Consider the following 7,231-nt stretch of genomic DNA (forward strand, 5'->3'; position numbering starts at 1 on the left):
GTGCATTCGAATAAGCGTATCTATCTGATAATTTAAACAAGATTCCAGAAAAATGGGATAGCCTGCAATAGTAACTATAGTATTTCTCTAACAGTAGTGCCTGTCATATGTAGTAAATTCTGAATACACATTCATTGAATAATTGTATTTAAACTGATTAAAAGTTCTACTCAAATAGTCAAAGGGTCAGGTTGAAAGTGGTAGTAAATGTTGCTAACAATTACTCTCACTTGGGGAGAAGCTTGCACTCATATAGGAATGGGGGTGGGCAAGGAGAAAGGGAGTACTAAAGAAGAGAGAGAAGAAAAGGGACAGGACAGGTCAGCAGGCAGATTGGGAGAAGTTGGAACTGTCCTTCAGGAATGAGTGAAAATTCCCTGTATTCATGTGGTGACTGGGGATCGGTCTAAAATAGGTGAGCTTGGTGTTGGAACTTTTTAGAGTGAGTTCACGGTATGTTTAGTGGGTACTCACAGAAGGAGAATCTTCCTATACTAATGGAAGACATTCAATAATTTCTATTTAGTTTTGTTTTAATTTGTGAGGAGCAAGCAATCACATGTCTTGGAAAGTGCTTGGCTTTCATTCATCCATATTTCATGTCCTTAAACTTAAAACAAAATAAAACATGTATCTTGAGTGCTACAACTACAGAGAATCTCTAAATATCAGGTCAAGAAAAACAGACAACTATTAGGTAGACATTTTAGAGAAAATAATCAATTTTATTTTCATTTGGTTTTATGATTTTCATTTGCTCATTTCTATTTTTCCCAGTCTTAGAAATACGAATCAGTGCAACCAACAGTAAGAAAAGAAGATTCCTTTCGTCTCTTCCTTCTCCTCTTCTTCCTCCTTCCCCTCTCCCTCTCCCTCCCCCTCCTCCCTCTTCCCCTCCTCCTCCTTTGTTCCCTTTTTTTTTTTTTAAGATTTTATTTTTTTTAAGTAACCCCCACACCCAACACAGGGCTCAAACTCATAACCCTGATATCAAGAATCACATGTTCCCCTGACTGAGGCAGCCGGGCTCCACTCCTTTCCTTTCCTGTAGATTCATTCTTTCTGCTCTTGCTACTGGAGGTTCTTATATTTTGAACCTTAGCCCAAGCACTTCTATTTTTGTATCTTCTACTTCCCCTTCTCACAGCATCTGTTATCACGTCCATACAGGTGATTTCCAAGTCTACGTCTCAAATCCAGTCTTCCTATACTTGTTCTACATCTACAGGTTTAGATTTTAAGGATATAAAATTAAACATTGATAAATGGAATTCGTTTTTGTAACCCAAATCTCTTATTTCTAACTTCACCATTCTAGCCACTGAGACTCAAACCTCAGTTCGTATTTGACTCCGTTAATTCTTTTTAAAAAATATTTTATTTATTTATTCATGAGAGACACAGGGAGAGAGGCAAGGACCAGGCAGAGGGAGAAGCAGGTTCCCTGCGGGGAGCAGGATGTGGGACTCTATCCCAGGCCCCTCGGGATGATGAACTGAGCCAAAGACAGATGCTCAACCACTGAGTCACCCAGATGCCCCTCAGTTAATTCTTCTGACATCTATTTCTTCTATCCCCTTTTTCACTACCTTGTTCCTGGTTAGTAAAAACGATCTTAATTTGTATCCTTACTTCTTTCCAATATCATTCTGTATGTCATAGACAGTTTTCCTAAAACTTTCATTAGGATACCCAAAGTCATCTTTATTTTGACTCCAGGTTATTTCTCTGGTTCTGAAACATATTTTAAACTCTTCACCCCTGAGAGGACAACACCTGCATTTAATCAGTGCATTTTGCATCCATATCTCTTCTCTGTCTTTATGTTCATCATTCCTTCTGTGTGCATATCCTGACTCCTTCCTCTGCTTCTAGTAACTTACTCATTTTTAAAAATCTGGCTCATTTTTAAGCTCCTTCTTGAGTTTTCTATGTTCTACTTAGAATTACACATTTTCTATACTTTGACACTTTTGACATTAGGCAGGTTGGTCTACTTAATGTTCTCTGACTATTGTTGTGTAAATAGTTCTCTATAAAAGTTTCCAAGCTCTTCTCCTTTCTGTCTTCATACTTTTTCCAATCTACCAAAATTTTAAGGTCATATATACACATTGTGGTCTAGACTTCGGTTGCTTGATGCCTGTTGAAGGGATATGAACTGGCTCTCTTCCTTTTTCCAGGTTGTCAGCAATATTTCGTTAAATAAAAAAATGGATTCATTTTTAAAATTTAAATTCAATTAATTAGCATATAATGTAGTATTGGTTTCAGAGGCAGAGGTCAGTAATTCATCAGTCTTGTATAACACCCAGTGCTCATTATATATCATGGGCTGTCCTTAATGCCCATCACCCAGTTACCCCATCCCCTCCCACCTCCCCTCCAACAACCTTCAGTTTATTTCCTAGAGTTTAGTCTCCTATGATTTGTCTGCCTCTCTGATTTAGTCTTGTTTTATTTTTTCTTCTTTTCTTCCATGATCCTCTGCTTTGTTTCTTAAATCCCACCTAGGAGTGAGAACATAGGATAATTGTCGTTTTTTTCTGATAAATTTTTTAACCCCGCCCCAATACTTTAGTCTCAGCGAGGATTTATTCCATATTCTGTCCTTAGACTGTTTCTCATCTTGCTTGTTAATTTGGCTGTGAGTTTTTGTAATTTCTGACTCCTTAGGCATTTGGGTGGGAAGTTGGACAAGCTGCTGTAGGTACTACTGGCCAGATGCTGTATTTTGTTTGATTACAGATGCTTCTTCTTACAGTGTATCCAAAATATTTCATAGAGGAAATCTAACTCCAAGTTCACTTCCTGCTATGTTGCCGAATATGTTGAAAACATAAAGTCTTTAAGTTCCAAACTGTATTTTCCTTATTTGTGAGTTGACCCTATCTTCACCTTAATACGCACTCTGTTTGGCGTCACTCCCAGACCTATTTTCCTTCTGCCAGTTTGGCTTGCCATAGATCTTTACTTTTATAATCTACTCTAGAAATGATTTCATCAGTCTTTGAAATTTGCTCAGTCTGCACTTTTCCCCAAGCCTGTTCCATCGCATATTCCCACCAGGCTGTGCTTTCAGCCCATCTTATGGGAAAAACCTATTGAATTAAATAGGAAATGTCATTTGCAAGGATTTAGGCCTCTCTGAGGTATATGTAAGTTCCCTTCCCATGCTATTTTGCTACAGTGCTAGGAACGGAAAATTAGTGAAAGGTCACAGATGGATTAAAAAAATGGCAGTATTTTTTTATTTCCAAAAAATTACTCTGACAACTAATTTCAAGGGCATTCTTCTACTTTCGTCTCCTAACTTATCTCTTTAGCACTTAGTAAAAGAACACTAAAATACAGCATTTTTTTATTTTTTAGAAATCATTTTAGGAAGTCTCAGGTCTGTAGCTTCTTGCTGGAGATTCCTTGAGTGTTTTTTTTCCCCTCTGAATACGATAAAATGTAAATATTAGAGAGAGAAAAAAAATATTTCAAACTACCACAAGACTAACCACAATATATTCTGCCTTTAAGGAAGAAGACTGAATTCTGTAGCAAAATACCTTGATGATTTGTGTTTGTTGCCAAAGATAAGGTCCCATGGAATTATCTGTAAGGTCACTGCAAACACTGACAAAGCTAAATTGACTGCCTGAAAAACAAAGTGGATATTTCAGGATTGTGAGGTTTACAAGAGGAGGACAAATGTGAGAACACTCTTGAGGGATCAAAAGGCCACAGGAGATTGGAGAACATCAGGGGAGAAGCAGAGTCATGAGAAAACATCCACATGGGCTTCAGCTGAGGGGATTTTGTTTTGAGATCAAGTCTGTGTAACATTTCATCCTAAGTTATCCTCTGTGCTGTGGCAACTTCTCCTAACTGAAGCTGAAGGAGAGACATACTAAACGTCATGCTTTGAGTCTTCTAGGGAGTGTTGAATAAAAGGTGACTATCATAATTTAAGCCCACAGAAATTTTCAGAAATATACAGAGGATGCAAAAACATTTTATTAAAATTTTAAAGGACAGAAGTAAAACTTGAGGGCCCCTCTAAAGGTCAAAGCTGGGACAATGTAACAACAGAATAAATACTGATTTTATTCTATTATAACTCAAAGAATATAAAAGATATACATGAGTTCAGACATATAAAACAAATAAGAATTCCTGTTCTTTAGAGAGACATTATAAATAATATGTAGATACTTTTATTGTCTGGGAAATGGAGCTTAATTTCCCTCTCTTTCAGTGTGGGCTAGACCTAAAACTGCTTACACAGCATAGCATATTAAAAGGGAAGAATAGTAACTCTACAGTGTAGAAACCAGGCAGACATCATCTTAATTAATCAAGTAATCAAAGTTAAGGTCACTGATGACAAATCATGTTGATATGATATAATAAGAAGGATACCTCACTTCTGTGGTGGTCTTCCCCCTAACCAAAAGCCCAGTCTAATAATGAGAAAACCTCAAACACACTCAAATTGAGCATCGGAGTACAAAATACCTGCCCAGTACTCTTCCAAAGTATGAAGGTCGTGAAAGAGAAAGAAAGACTCAGAAACTGTCACATACTGAAGGAGACAATTTGACATGATTACTAAATGCAATATGGTATTCTAGATTAGATCTTGGAAAAGAGACATTAATGAAAAAAATGATGAACAAAGTCTGAATCTGAATAAAGTCTATACAGTTTAGTGGCACTGAACCAGTGTTAATTTAGCAGCTTTGACAGATTATGTAAAATGTTAACATTAAAGAAAGCTGGGTAAAGTATATATGGGGGCTCTTCATATTATCTAAAATAATAAACTAAAATCATTACTCATTAAAAAGTCTGTTGAAAAAGTTAAAGTTTTATGCTTTTAGCATAAGCTGTTTTAGATTCATGTTAGTAAAACAATTTTAATTGAAAAATTCGGGATCCCTGGGTGGTGCAGCGGTTTGGCGCCTGCCTTTGGCCCAGGGCGCGATCCTGGAGACCCGGGATCGAATCCCACATCAGGCTCCGGTGCATGGAGCCTGCTTCTCCCTCTGCCTGTGTCTCTGCTTCTCTCTCTCTCTCTCTCTCTCTCTGTGACTATCAAAAATAAATAAATAAATAAATAAAAAAGAAAAAAAAAGAAAAATTCAAACAAATACTGATCAAGTGACTACCATAGGCCTGGGACAGGTGAATAAAAAAAAGACAAAAATTACTGCCTTCCAGGCAGCAACCTCTTTGAAATCAGCCATAACAACTTCTTACCAAACATATCTCCTGAGGTAAGGGAAACAAAAGCAAACAAACAAACAAACAAATAAACAAAAAACTATTGGGACTTCATCAAAATAAAAGCTTCTGCACAGTGAAGGAAAACAACCAACAAAACTAAAGAAAACTTACAGAATTGGAGAAGACATTTGTAAATGACAAAGCTGATAAATGGTTAGTATCAAAAATCTATAAAGGTCTTATAAAACCCAACACCCAAAAAAACAAATAATGCAGTTAAAAAAATGGACAGAAGACATGAACAGATATTTTTCCAAGGAAGACATTCAGATGACCAACAGACACATGAAAAGATGCTCAACATCACTCATCATCAGGGAAATACAAATTCATGAATAAATTTAAAAAAAAAAACTTAAAAAAAAGCAACATAGGGGAACATGTACCCTAATGTTTATAGCAGCACTATCAACTATAGCCAAATTATGGAAAGAACCCAAATGTCTATTAACTAATGAGTGGATAAAGAAAATGTAGTAGATATACACAATAGAATGTTGCTCAGCCATCAGAAAGAATGCAATATTGCCACCTGCAATGATGTGGGCAGAGCTAGAATACTATGCTAAGCAAAATCAGTCAAAGACAAATGTCATATGATTTCACTCATACGTGGAATTTAAGATACAAAACAAATGAACATATGAGGGATAAGAGGCATACCAAAAACCAGACTTTTAACTATACAGACCAAACTGATGGTTACTGGAGAGGAGGTGGGGGGGGGGGGATGGGTTACATAGGTGATGGGTATTGAAGAGGGCACTTCTTGTCCTTGGTTTTATATGTAAGTCATGAATCACTAAACTCTATATCAGAAACTAGTATTGCACTGTATGTTAACTAGGTGGAGTTTAAATGAAAACTTGGAGGAAAAAATTACTGTCTTCGTGGGGTTTGCAGTGGAGAGAGGCGGACAATGAATAAAAATAGCAAATATGTAAATTCTATAACACATGAGAATGTGATAATACTACAAAAAGTGATTAGACAGGGAAAAGGGGGCTTTGTAAGCAGGGTGGGATTTAACTTTATAAAATACATGCTACTTGAAAGGTAATATTTAAAAGCAAAGCCTTAAAGAATGTGAGGTGGTTAACTATAGCAATACCGGGGAGAAGAGAATCCCAGGGGAGAGAACAGGCAGTATGAAGGCCCAAGATTGGAGACATCCTAGGCACATATTTAAGGAGCATCAAAGTGGTCGGCTATCTAGCACCGAGGGGAGAAGAGTCTTTTAGGTGAAAGTGGGGTGGAGGTTGACAGAGGGCACAGTAGGCCATCATTGTCAGAAATTTGGCTTTTACTGTGAGGAAGATGGGGAGCCATTTCTGCCTGTTGTGATCGGACTTTGGTCTGAAAGGGATGTATGTGTCTGCTCTCTTGGGGTAGGTAGTGGGTGGGTGAAGGTAAAAGCAAGACATACCCATTTCAAGTTTTTATTTTAATTTTCTTCAAAGTCATTTTTTGAATGGATATTCTATTCTGTCAACCATAAGCTTTAGTTTTTTAAAAATAAAACTAACTACATGTGTTATTTATTTATTTATTGCATTTATTCCCACTTTTTTTCCTTTTGAGGGCCTGGGAAATTTAAAAATAATTTTCACTAAAGCAGAGGTCATCATCAACAAATCAGTTTTCCCCATTTTATTGAAGTGTAATTGACTGATGAAATTATAAAATATTTAAGGTGTACGATTTGATAATTTGGCATAAATATACATGGTGGAATGATTCCCCATACTGAGTTAATAACAAATTTTCTTTATAAAATTTTTTTTTCTTTATAAAAATTTTTAAAAGATTTATTTATTTGAGAGAAAGAGATAGAGCATGAACAGGAGGGCCAGGAGAGGGAGAAAGAGAATCTCAAGCAGAGTCTTCAGTGAGAGTGGAGCCTGATGTGCTCAATCTCATGACCATGAGATCATGACTTAGGTTGAAAACAAGA

The sequence above is a fragment of the Vulpes lagopus genome, chromosome 6 (genome assembly GCF_018345385.1).
Source record: "Vulpes lagopus strain Blue_001 chromosome 6, ASM1834538v1, whole genome shotgun sequence".
In the NCBI taxonomy this organism is placed as follows: domain Eukaryota; kingdom Metazoa; phylum Chordata; class Mammalia; order Carnivora; family Canidae; genus Vulpes; species Vulpes lagopus.